Below are 14,199 nucleotides of genomic sequence, written 5' to 3' on the forward strand. Positions count from 1 at the left end.
TTGAGACGCTCAAACCACTCAGCAGTAGCGTGGAATTCTTCTTTTCCATCATCGATAGCACTTTCTTTCAAGTTGCAAAGAGACTTAATGCTTTTGATTTAATAAGGTCAGTGCTTAGTGGGATCTATTTTTGGTTACAATCTTCGATCCATGTAGAAAGAAGGCTATCTAATTTAATCATTATAATACTTTGATTTTGAGTGCATGCATGATGAACTTGAAGCAGCCTTACCGCTCTATGTATTCAGCAGCTTTGCTTAGAATTGCTCTTATAGTTGATTCACTCATTTTTGTGTTCTTATCCCATCTTTGCTCTGAACTTGGTTTGTTCGTTTTTCTTTATTATTTCAAGTTTTTCTTCCAATGAAATTACTTTTCGAATCATTTTCACACTTCCACTTTTTTGCTCACTAATTCTTTTACTCATGATGAAAGGTTGGGAAAATACTTTAAATTAAAAAAAAAAAGTAAAGAAAACAATTGCAAAGGAGGCACGAGATATGATCAGCAAAATGCTATGTAATTAGCAGACGACATAAATTTAGGTGGTAAATTTGGATCATAGTGTACATGGAAATAATGTAGTGCTGTATGCCATTAAAAAATAACTTTGTAAAATGTTTTAAATCGGTAACTAAGTTATTTCTTCTTGGTGAGTAATTTTTTTAAAATAGTTAGCCATAAAAATGTATAGATAGAAAATTTTTAAAATCTATTTATTTTTAAGATAGGTGCACTATTTGAAATTGGATATAGAAAAAAAATGACACACTAATTGAAAATGCACTAATCGGGGCACATTAATCGAGGGATTACTGTATATGCAACATTGAACTCACTGCTACCTCTTCAATGTATGAAGAAACTCTTATTTATGTATGAAGAGAAGTATTAGAGCTGTTGTACGAACTGAATAAGAATTATGCAATAGGAACTGATGGGATATCAGCATGGGTGCTAAAAGAGTGTTCAGCTGAACTGGCTATTCCTTTAACCAGGCTACATAATTTAAGTCTCAGAAAAGAGAAAGTTTCACAGAAGTGGAAAGAATTGTATGATAATTCCATTGTGCAAGGGTAGCGCAAAAACCGATGTATCCAACTACTGACCAATCAGTATCTCAGGAATGGTGGTGAATATTTTGGAAAAAGTTCGTTAGGGTTCACATCCAGAAATGGATTACCAGAGAATCTCTATTAACAGCATGAGTTTACTAAGGGAAGGACATGTTTTAGCAACTTGCTCACATTTTATAGTAATGTTACTTTTGAGCTAGACAAGGAAAATGGATAGACCATGACACTTTTGGATCTTGTAAGGCTTTTGACAGAATACAGCATGGAAGACTGTTGCATAAAGTGCAGAATATGGGATTGGATTATAAACTTGGCATGGATAAGAGGATGGCTGACTGACAGATATGAAAAAGTGGTATATGGAGGTTGTGAATATGCAAGTTTCAAGGTAAGCAGTGGTGTGCCTCAAGGATCAGTCCTTTGTCTGTTGTTATTCAATCCATACATTAATGACATTGAGAAGGATCTGACAACCAACATACAGCTATTTGCTGATGATACAAAGATAGATGGGTAATCAGGAGTGTTGCTGATATTATTATTATTACATGACACCTCCAAGAAGGCCAAAGACTCATTGAGGGAGGGCACCTACTCTACAACTATCTCCACCACTCAGTCCACCAACTACAGCAAACTGCATCATCCACACCAATGCCATCTAGTGTCCACCACCACTACTAGTATTTTCACAGACGATCACAAACATCCATGCCCACGGCAGGATTCAAACCCACAACCTTTTGGCTGGAGAGCAGATACGCTGACATCTCGGCCAACCAATATGCAGTACTTGCAGAATGATTTGAATAGGCTGGAATTGTGGGCATGCGAAAATGACTGTCAGTACAATGTTATATAAATATAAGGTCATGCACTTTGGTGTGAATATGCTACAAGAAACTGATCAAGCTAGGGATCTTGAAGTTTTAGTGGATAGGAAGTTAAAGTTCAAGGGTCATATATCAAGGATTGTAAATACAACTCAGAGAATAATTGCAATGCTGAAACAAACCTTGACATTTAAGATAAGGAAGTCATTTTGCCCCTTTGCAAGGCCTTGATAAGACCTCACTTGCACTATTGTGTGCAGGTATGGTTTCTCTGATGATTCTGATACAGTGGAGAGATTTCAAAGAAGTGTGTCAAAAATGATATCAGGATTGTGGAATACTGATTATGAACACAGATTCAACATTTGTAGGATACAAACACTAGCAAGCAGCAGAAAGAGGGTGTGACATGATTGAGACTCTCAAACTTCTGAAAGGATTATAAAGAATTTCAGTAGATGGAAGTTTTTATTTTAAGGAGGGTGGGGAAAGCATGCAAGGGCATCCTTGGAAGTTGAGAATGAATGTTGTCAAGAAGGGGGGGGAGGATGAGGGCTAGATTTTTCTCTCATAGAGTGGAACATGATTGGAATTGATTGCTGTTGGATGTTGGCTGTGTATGCATGTAGCATGAATGAATTCAAGAACAAGCATAACAGCTGGTGTGATTAGTATTGCCTCCTTTGATGAATTCCTGACTCTAGATGTCTCTCTTAACAATAATTATAAGCATAATATTATTACAGTCTTGGAAGAAAGAGAAAGAATGATTGTAGCTCGTTCAGCCAAATAACGTCCACAAAAGTACCTGTAGATAAGAAACGGAAGAAACCAAACATCTATATCAGAATGACTAGTGAGAGAAAGAGAGGAGATTGATTAATTAAATCTCCTTTGTACAGTATTGAGTCATCTTCGACAAGTTTCAGATGCCACTACACACATGTGAGCAGTATTCCAGTTGGATGAAGTTGTAGGTGATAAGTGGTATCTTAAGCAGAAAAGTTATGTCATGCTTCTTGGAAGCAGAAGAAGCTATGGTTGTTATGTGTTTGTGCCAAAAAAGGCTGAATTATAAATCAGCTCAAGAGAAATGTAATCATATTTGTAGATCAAGGTATTATAGTAGAAGAAGCGATGTGAAATCCTTCTTGGTAGAAATTAGAGGACTGTGTTTTGATAAAACTGAAGTTAACAAGATTGTTCTCACCACACTAAAGAACAGCAAGAGATTAAGTTTAGGAACTTGGCTATGGAAGATCTTAATATTTCTAAGCACCCCAAGGTTTGCCAACTGAGGAAGAGAAATGGACTGTACTGTCATCAGCCTAACTATGAATAAGATTTGAAGTCAATCAGGAGTTCATTTATGATCTCTTCTCATTGACTTCAGCCACTCTTCCTCCTATATCACATATAGGAGGATCATTGTCATCCATGTAAGAGTTGAAGACTGATGCCCACAAATCAATCTTGTTTCCAGGTTTTATTATGGTAACAGTTAGATATGATGTAATGGAAAGACACATGGGCAGAAGCTGTGTCCAGTGGCCATGGCAAGGGACCAGACAGCTCAATTACTATTTCTTTCCTCCTATAGCCCAACTATATTATAGTGGAAGAAGTGATGTGAAATCCTTCTTGGTAGAAATTAGAGGACTGTGTTTTGATAAAACTGAAGTTAACAAGATTGTTCTCACCACTAAAGAACAGTAAGAGATCAAGTTTAGGAACTTGGCTATGGAAGATCTTAATATTTCTAAGTACCACAAGGTTTACCAACTGAGGAAGAGAAATGGACTGTACTGTCATCAGCCTAACTAGGAATAAGATTTGAGGTCAATCAGGAGTTCATTTATGATCTCTTCTCATTGACTTCACCCACTCTCTTCCTCCTATATCACATATAGGAGGATGAGAGTGGGCAAGACTAGTCCTAAGGTACTCCTGCATTAGTGAGCAGCCAGAGAGGAAGCTAATAATCCAACTGCAAAGGATAAAAGGCAGGTCATAGGGTAGTAGTTTGCTGAGTAGGTCTTTCTGATCAAATGTTCCAAATATGTTAAGAGCAACCATGTGAGTTTCTCCAAACCTATCCATGGCTTGCATTCAAGGTAGGTGAAGGTTAAATCAGTTGTGGATTGAGAGTGGTAGAATCCATAGTGGTAGAATTTAGCTGGTAGGCCTTTAGGTTCTTCACCCAATGCTTCACTACCCAGTGAAGAATTGGGTAACTTATTTTTTTATTATTATTTTTTTTTTTTTTTTGTGGAAAAAGTTAAATGTAGATCTGTTTCCATGCTGTAGGGTAGGTGTCAGTCAAATAAAAAGACTGAAGAGGAAACATACAATTGGTAAGTTCCAGAGCACAAGTTTTTAGCACAATAGGAGGAATACCATCAGGAGCAAATACGCTCTGTCCAAGTTATTCAGGATTCTTCCGATTTCCCCCCGCCCAACAAAAGACTAGAGATAGCATGGGGTGAGCAGCGTTTGATAAAGTAGGTATGCACTGTCATCCATGTAAGAGTTGAAGACTGATGCCCACAAATCAATCTTGTTTCCAGGTTTTATTATGGTAACGGTTAGATATGATGTAATGGAAAGACACATGGGCAGAAGCTGTGTCCAGTGGCCATGGCAAGGGACCAGACAGCTCAATTACCATTTCTTTCCTCCTATAGCCCAACTACATGAGGTTTCAAATTTTTTGTTTTGCAACTGCTGCAAGCTGCAGTATCAGCTAACCTTGAAGGAGGTTATTTGCCCTTAACATATCTGGGACATTTGATCATAGAATCCTGCTCAGCAAACTACTATTCTATGGCCTGTCTTTTACCCTTTGCAGGACAACTGAGCTTTATTAGTGCACTTGAACCAGGTTGTGGTCTGAGTTACAAGGGAGAGAGAGCTGATATCTAAACATATTTTCCTTCCAAAAAAAGTGTAAACACATTCAAGTTGTGTTGCACATTAGGTAGGAACTCGACTGACTTTATATCATGTCCCTTCTTTATCGAGCAGGCACAGATTTACAAATTCTTCACCATTATGCATAGCACTCTAGTATCAATTTTTTTTTTTTTTTGTTAGTGTTTGTGAAAAATATTTGTGAGCTGCTTTAATGGTACAGGAAATCAAGGCATTTATCTTATTTCAAGTCAGAGAAAAACAAAACACAAACTCTGAAATATTAAGCATTGCATAAAATGCCTGGTGCTGTATATATGAATGCTGAAATATTTCAATTTCATAATAATTGTACATCATCCACAAAAACAACAAATGTAAGAAAAACAAATCATTGCATTCATCTTTCTCTTCCCCTTAACTCCAGCAATAATTATGAACTGTTGTGATCACTTATATTGCAAGAACTGAAGCCTCTTTTTTTTTTTTTTAAATTCAAAGGGGGAGTTAGGATGCAAACAATGAAAAACAATTTGAATGTGTGTTTTAATTATCAATCAGTTCAGTGAACTTGTGATGATTTTATATACAGATGCTAAACACTAAACTAAGAGTTAGAATTTTCATTCTTATCTCCCAGTGAGCCTCTGTAGCTTAGTCAGTACAGACGAAGCCCTTTGTTTGGAAAGACCTGGGTTCAATTCCCGTCTCTGATGTGAGGAACTTTTATCTAGTCTCTTTCAACTAAAGGTGAGTTAGCCGGTCTCATATATGGAGGTGGGGGGGGGGGGGTTCGCCCAGAAACTGGTTTTTCGTCCTTCAGAACAGGCAAACCAGCCCCATGAATACACGCTTCTACACACATAGGACACCTCCAGGAATAAGGAGTAACCAACCTATTCCGTAGGATTTCAGTTCCAAACACCTACACAGTAAAATGTGTAGGTCTACACATGAACGTAAATTAGGATAGGATCTTCCAGTACCATTATCAAAAATACAATCAAACAGTATTAAAAAAAATACATGCATCATTGCCATTGTTGTTATGTGCCACCCAGTCATTTTCGACTCTTGGTGGATCTTGTGCACAAAGGCTCTTCATCCCACTCGGCCTCTTGTCCTTTCTTTCAGCCATTGTAAGTTGAAGTTGCTCTTTTCTGTTGCACATCCAACTCTTTTGTGGTCTTCCTCTTCTCATTCCCTCATTCTTCTCCAACATAACTGCCTTTTCTAATGATTCATCAGCTCACATAACATGTCCAAAGTATATTAACGTCTGTTTAGATATTATTGCCTACCTCTGTTATAAATTCATTTAAATTGCCAGAAGCCATCACTTTTTTTTTTTTTTGGTTGATGTTTAAATAAGCCTGGTTTTGTTGCTTTTCCTCTAAACCAATAGAATCAATTGCTCCAGATCTTCCTTAGTTTCTGCTATGGTGGTTGTATCGTCTGTATATCTTAAATTATTTTTCTGCCACCAATCTTAATTCTAGCTGGATCTTTGTCTAAGTTAGCTATTCTCATAATATATTCACTATAAATATTAAAAAGATAGGGTGAGAGTATACAACCCCTTTTTCCACTTGAGCACTGTCTGTTTCTCCAAAGAGTGTTTTTACTGGTGCTTCTTGGTTGTCATACAGCTCGCTTATCAAGACCCTGTGAAGTATAATGAGATCAACCTGTTGTGATCCAATCAAAAGCTTTCTTATAATCAATAAAACAATCAATACTTCCTTCTGAAATTCTCTTGTTCTTTCCATAATCCATCTCATTTTGCTATTTGGTCTCTAGTTCCTCTCTCTCTCTCTCTCTTGAAGCCTGCCTGTTCTTGTAGCATTTTTCTATTGACATAATCAGTTACTTTTATAAAATAATCATCATACACTTTCTTTGATTTCATTTTCCAAAGTTCTAAGTCCTATAAATAGAACATATCAACAGATCCTGAAATGCAGATTATGCATAAAGCTTTGCAATTTCTTATTTTCAGCATTTTTTTTTTTTTTACCTAAGGGGATTTCCAAAAAATAAAGAGATTAAAGGATTGCAGACTTTTCTTGAAAAAAAAATTCTAAAAACTAAAAAGTTTTCTTGAATTGTCTCCTGGTCCAGATGGTAGTATCTGATGGCATTCAATTGCATGATTCAAGAGCTGCATCAGAAATAAAACAGTGAAATTATTTTTTTTAAAAAAAATCATCTCATGATATTTTTGGGATTTCAACTGATTATGTGCCTACAATGCAATAAGTTCTTTTTTATTATAATAAAAACTAGAGAATTAACATTCCTTCATCCATTTTCATCATAAAAAAAAATCTTAAAAGATGAACAATTTCTCAAAGAGCAGCAGGTTTCTGACACTTCCTGTAAAAGACTGCTGACACATATATTCAAACTATTCCATACACAAAACAGCAAAAACAGGTAACAAGTGAGAGAGGCTCGGCAAAAGTGAAAATGTGTTCAAAAAGTTGATCTCATTTGCCAGTGCATGGTGTTGATGTGCTATAGGTTTTACAACTGCTGTATGCAGCTCTCTCTCTCTCTCTCTCTCACACACACACAACTTAAAATGCAGTGCATTCCAATTTGGACTAAATCCTTATGCTGGAATCAATAACATAAAGTAAACATCAAAAGTGTAGTATCAGCTCTGAAACCATGTGCTTTCACCAGAAAGACAAAAATATAATCTGGTTCCTATATGTTTCCTGGGCTAGATGGCATCCCTCCAATTGTGCTTAAAACTATTCCCAGAATTAACATTCAGTATTGATTACACAAACAGTCATACTTGTCTGGTATTTGCATAATGCCATGGAAATAAGTTAATATTCATTGCACTCATTTCAATTCTGTTGAAAATAATGAAGGTCATCAATAATCAACTTCACTTACTGGAGATCCACCAATATGGATTCTGCTACTCTCATTCCACAGCACCCAGCAAATCTTCTTATCACATTTCCAGTGCATTTAAGTGGGTCTATTACAGAGGCCTCCTTCCTCAACAAGTTAATATCTTATGTGCCCTCTACTTTTTTGCAAGTGGTTTTTTCATGTGACTTCCAAACAAGAAAGTTGCAAAATAGCACATTAGTACCATGAATGCATTAAGAATTATTTAATTTAAAATAATTTTTTTTAAAAAAAAGTTAATATAATCTAGAAACCATACTCTAGAAGACCAAACACGAAACTTTTGCAAGCAACTTCAAGCCTTCAAAATAAGCAAGACAGTGGTCTAACATCAGGTGATGAAAATCATTTCCCCATCTAAAGACAATGAAAACATTCATACCCAGCTGTGTACTAGCCTGTTGCATGGAAAGCTGGTACATTAGCCTGGTCAAACTAGGCTGGTAATGACTAGTTTCTTAGTTTGATTGTTTGCTACATGTTATGGTGGATGGTTTCCTGTCATCAGATTTTACTATCAAAACTGTGATACTCCACGGATTTGCTTTCTGCTTTTGGTTTCACTCACTCTTCTTCCTATGTATTAAATTACCTACTCTTATTAACCTGAAAATCCCATCCATAGTTTTGCTGAGTACACTCCATTCCTCTGACAAATTCTGTAGTGCTCAAATGATTCAAGTTTCTTAAACACTGATCTCCTCATCATTCTTCAGTGGGACAAGGATAATTAGTCAATTTTCATGGTTTCAAAACACACATTTCTTGGAATAAAGATTTTAGTTTTGATAAATTTCAATGACTTGTTAAGGGCTGATTTCTCTTGGGCTGACTTACACAATAGCCTTTCCTGGAACAAACACAGCATCACTGTAGCTGCCTCAGCCTTCAAAGAAGGGGCCACTGTCATTCATGACACTACCACTATCACACTATCACATGCAACTCACCCTATATAAATTCCAAACCTGACCAATTTACAATGCAGTAATCACATTTGGGATTGAGTGCACCAAAAACATCCGCAAGAATGCTCACCACTGTTCTCCAGAAGAGAGCAATACACTTAATAGATGATCCCTCCCTCATTAACTCTCACAAATCCAATTACTTTTTCAGAGATACTACTGTTTTTACATTATGACTTGTTTGTTTTTTTATCTTCATCAGGAGGTCAATGTTTAAGGCATTGATTTTGGAGAACAGGATATATGAGTAGTGCATGGTTTCATCAGCATTGCTCCAAACTAGCCATCACTATTCATCCACTTTCCTTTAATCATGTAAGAACACAAGCAGCTGCTGTTCACAACATTTATATACAGTTCAGCCCCTAATTTATCAAACTAATTCTCATCAATCCCCTTTCATTCCATTTATCTCTGTTCTTTGAAATAACCTTTTCATACCATTTTCTGAGAAAGAAATGTCTCAAGAAACATTAATAGACACCTCCAATCTCAATTACTTGAGGAGAATAGAGTGGTCATAGATACTTGCAACTCTTGGCATGTGCAGTTGCAACACCAAAGTAACAGAAGGCACAAACACCAAAGTGATTGTATATTAGCCTTTTATTAGGTTTGGTGAAATTTATGGGGCATATGATCAGGTCTGGCAGCACCCAACTTGCCATCTCATAATAGTCTACTGTCCAACCGTATTTATTTATTTATTTATTTATTTTATTTATTTTTTTTTTTTTAAACTGGATTACCAATTTCCTCTCTGGTCATTTATCATCTAATCTATCATGGCAGATGGCTTTCTTTTTCAGTTTTGTATCACTGCTGGAATTCCCCATCTGTACCCATGCACTCTTTTCCTACTCATAAACACATTTATAAATAAAATTTATCACTAACCTCAAATCCTATCCAGTTTTTTTTTTTTTTGCTGATGACAATTTTTTTCATTCCTTGTTTTCATGTGACAAACCATGCAGTGCTCATATATCCTGATCTCCAAAACCAATGCCTTAAACACTGACCTCCTCTACCACATTTCAATCTGACAACCTTGTCAAATTCGATGCCAGAATCCTGTCTTATTTATAGTTAAAAAACGCTTCACCTCTCCTCACCTTGATAATGCCAAGTTTTCATGTGAGATCACATAACTTTTCTTAGGTTCGCTTGCATCTCTAATCGCTCCCTGATATAAGCACATCACATCCACTTCTGCCTCCAAAAAACTAAGTAACCTTTTGGCTGAAGACAATTTTTTCTTGTGCAATTCCTAACACTATATAAATCTCAATCCACCCTACTTTAGAATGCTGGCCTGGTCTCACATATGAGGTGGGAATACCAAAAATCTCTCTAAAAATGTCTGATACTCCAGAAAAGAGCAATACAGTTAAATGGTGACCCTTCTTTCATACTCATTCCTGATCACTTTCTCATAGAAATTTGTTTCTGCCTTACTACTTCTTCTAAAAGTATTTTCAGGAGCAGTTCCACTGAACTAGCTGCTAACTTTCCTCAAACAAGAGCAACTGCTGTTCAACAATCTATGTCCAGCTCTAAAGTAACTGAATTCTCAATTTTTTCTTTTCATTCCATCTGCCTTTGGGTTTTAGAACAGTCTCTTCCATGGTTTTCTCCTGGGTCATGCAGGTAAACTGAAATATTCTTTCATTTTTGTATTCATTTATTAATTCTGTGGTATCACTTGATTTGAGAAAGAATAAAACACTATGGTAGAAAGTTTTTTTTAACGTACACAATCCTCCCCCTCCCCAAAGGTAAGATTTACAGTGCAATAAGGCCTATCAATGAATTTAACCTTACTTAAAAAAGCAATCTTTAAAATAATAACATTCGAATGACTAATCACTAATGATGTAGTTTGTATTTTCATATTTATACTGTATGTGTAAAACACTAGATGCTAGCAGAAAGAATTGCAAATACAAAACAAAACAAAAAAAAAGTTTTATATAGCAAATATCTTAACAAACATGGTGAAAAGGGCAGCATATTTCATTAAATAACTAAACTTATTTGCATACTAGGTAAAAGTGTAAAAAATTACTGAATAAAGGTGCCAATATGCTGTACCATTATATTAAAAAAGCTCTTGTACATGCAGAAAAGGTTCACAAGATGACCTAATCTCTATATACAACACTGCTATTAGTCGTCAAAGGCCATGAGCCAAAAGAAACCAAATATTCTCACAATCACATTTTGCCACAATATTGAGCCTGGGGTTATTGGTTTAAAGGGTATCTGAGATTAAAAAAAAAAGAAGAATCTTAAGTATGCCCACCAAACAATTAGTTAATGTCTATACATGGAAAAGAAAGGCACTGCAATATTGATAGAAAAACAAGAACATAAGACATGTTGCAAATATGCCTGAACAGAAAACAATCACCAATAACAAATCAGAACACATAACAATAGAAATAGAAGATGCTATGTAGCCTCACTGCAATTTTTGATACCATAATTATTAATATTATTATTATGAACTACTCCATGGAGTCCTTATACTCACTGAGGGAGGCCCTAAACATCATGCCAAGAACCTATCCAACATTCATGCAGTATGTATCTACCACACTTTGCTTTGAACTCATTTGCAGTCATGGCACTCACAACATACTCTGGCAACCTATTCTACTCATTCACCACTCTCCAAAATGAAAAAATCGAGCCCTGACACTCTTGCTAACTACACTTTTACTCAGTTTCATGAATGGCCTCCAGTTCTTCCATCACCAAACCTGTTCTGAAAAATTTCCTCTTTATTAATCTTATAAAAACCTATCAGTAATTTGTATGTCACAAACACATCACCCCTTTTCCAATTATCGACCAATTTCTATATGCCACAACTAAGTCACTCACATCTGGATACCCTCCACCTCCTTCTCATCCCGAAGAAACCCAGGTTCTTTTTTTTTTTTTTTTTTTTTTTAATGTTGGGCCCATATACGAGAGGTTGGCTGGTCAATCTATAGTACATTAGTACCGTATATGGGCGGTGGGTTGGGAAAGGAGAAACTTCTTTACATTTGACTTAAAAGCCTGTACGTTGCATTCCTTGGGAAATACGTCAGGGGGAAGACTGTTCCACAGTACCGCAGTAGCAGGGATGAAGGAGGAGGAAACAAAACTTATTCTGTGGGTTTCAAGGTGTACTGTGAAAGGATGTTGGGCAGCAGCTGTATGTGTTCCAATGGGCTTAGTACAGAGTGGGGGAATTATTGATGCTGTTTCAGATGAACATTTCCCATGGAAATATTTATAGAATATACAAATTGCAGAGACCAAACGTCAATGTAAAAGTGAGGGGGAGCGAGTTGGTAAGAGATGGGTCATTTATCAGTCTAATTGCTCCCCTCTGTATTGAGTCAAGCATTTTGAGGGAGCTTTTAGGAGCCCCACTCCAAATGTGAGAGCAGTATTCAATAGCTGGGCAGATTTGTATAATGTTAACAGTATAATGTTTAGAGGTGAAGTTAACATCTTGAGCAAAAGAGAAAACCTAGTTTTTTGGAAGCTGAGAATGCAATGGTTGTGATGTGTTTATGCCAGGAGAGGCTTGATGTCAGGGTAATTCTGAGAAGAGAAATCTCATCTTGTCTGGGAATTTGAGTGTTATCAAAAACAATGCTGGGGGGGGAATGTTTTTTTTTTGTGAGAAAAAAGACAGAACTGGGTTTTACTAGCGTTGAAGTTGACGAAGTTATCTAAGCCCCATTGGAGGATGGCTTGGAGGTCGGAATTAAGGGCAGCGGTGGTTGATGTTCTGTGGGTTGAAGTGAGTTGTGTAGAGTAGAGTTTGTCAAATGAAAGGGAGGAGTGTAATGTGCTGTCATCTGCAAAACTGTGTATTTGGTTAGAGGTCAACTGAAGTAGGTCATTGATATATAGAAGGAAGAGGGTTGGTGAGAGAACTAAACCTTGTGGGACCCCAGCATTAGTTGGGTGGTGAGAGGATAGGGAGCCATCTACCATCACACATGGTGTGCATCCAGACAGGAAGCTGGCAATCCATCTGCAGAAGTCCTGAGGCAGTCCAAAAAATGGGAGTTTGCTTAGTAAGCCTTTGTGCCAGACTCGGTCAAAGGTTTTAGAGATATCAAGTGCAACTACTTGGGATTCGCCGAATTTCTCCATGGCATTTGTCCAGTGATGGGTGATGTATGAGAGTAGATCTCCTGTTGATCAGCTTCGACGGAATCCGTACTGGTGGTCGCTTAATAGCCGGGTACCTTCAAGGTAGATTAAGAGTTGAGAGTTGATGGTTTTCTCCATCACTTTAGACAGGTTAGTTATTTGGCAGTGATTTGTCACCCTTTTTAAGAATGGTTTGAATATAGGCCAGTTTCCAGGCTTTTGGATATATATCAGTGGAGTAAGAGAGTGTGTACAGATCGCATAGGATAGGAGTCAGTTCTGGTGCACAGACCTTCAGGACAATTGGAGGAATGCTGTCAGGGCCAGGAGACTTTTTTTGTGGGAGACGTATGTTGGGCAGTTGGAATGACTGGAGGGCATTTGCCATTGTCAGTTATGTGTGCATTGGAGGCAAAGTGTGAAGCCAGGAGGTTAGCTTTTTCTATGGGTAATGTTGCAATTGAGCCATCTGGGTATGACAGAGGTGGGAACAGTGTACGGCAAAAGTTAGCACCAATTGCCTTGGCAAGAAACCAAAAAGCATGGCTGCCATTTGGACAGGCTGCAAGCTTCCTGCTTTTTGTCTATTCAAATTCCGTTTTAGAAGCATTGATAATTCTCTTGCATCTGTTTCGGGCTTCTGTACATGAACTGAAAGAGGATGGGGATCTTGATTAGAGCCAGTTGTGGTATGCCTGATTAGTGTGGGGAATGTATGTTTTCATGCCAGTGAGGATTACTTTGGTGATGCATTCAATGCATATGTTTGGACTGGAAGACCGGAAATAATAGTCCAACCACCGGAATGAAGCATAGTATTCTCGGAAACAGTCTCATTTGGTACTGTTATAATGCCAAACTACTCTTGTGTGGGAGTGACTGTGTAAGCGTTGTTGCATTGAAGAAGAGATGAGCACTAGGTTGTGGTCAGAATTACTCACGGGGGGCTCACTACATTCACTGCATATTTGGAGGGGTCATTAGTAAGGAAGAGATCTAGGATATTTGGGGAGTGGTTTGGTTTATCTGATATTCTTGTTGTTTTTTTGAACAATTTGTGTAAGGTCGTTAGTGATGGCAAATGTTTCAGTATCTCTGCCTGCAGGATCTGTATAACTGAAAGAGGAAAGCCAATTGGTGTTATGGACGTTAAAATCACCCAGGAGGATGATTTCGCTGTTAGGAGAGTAGGACTAGAGAAAATCAACTTTTAAGGAGAGGAAATGAAGAGCTCAGAGTGATTGGTGGTATTAGGAGAGTGATAGAGACAGTAGATGAATTTGACTGAGTGGGGAGGAATATCTTCAGCCAAAGAAG

General features: G+C 37.3%; 1 protein-coding gene across 1 annotated transcript in view; it reads right to left on the reverse strand.

The window, feature by feature from the left end:
* LOC150093994 (uncharacterized) overlaps positions 1-14,199 on the reverse strand; it is a 120,491-nt gene that overhangs the window by 66,246 nt on the left and 40,046 nt on the right. The gene's annotated exons all lie outside the window — the stretch shown is intronic.

The sequence above is a fragment of the Typopeltis vanoorti genome, chromosome 23 (assembly GCF_054136105.1).
Source record: "Typopeltis vanoorti isolate ZY-2024b chromosome 23, IOZ_Tvanoo_1.0, whole genome shotgun sequence".
Lineage (NCBI taxonomy): Eukaryota > Metazoa > Arthropoda > Arachnida > Uropygi > Thelyphonidae > Typopeltis > Typopeltis vanoorti.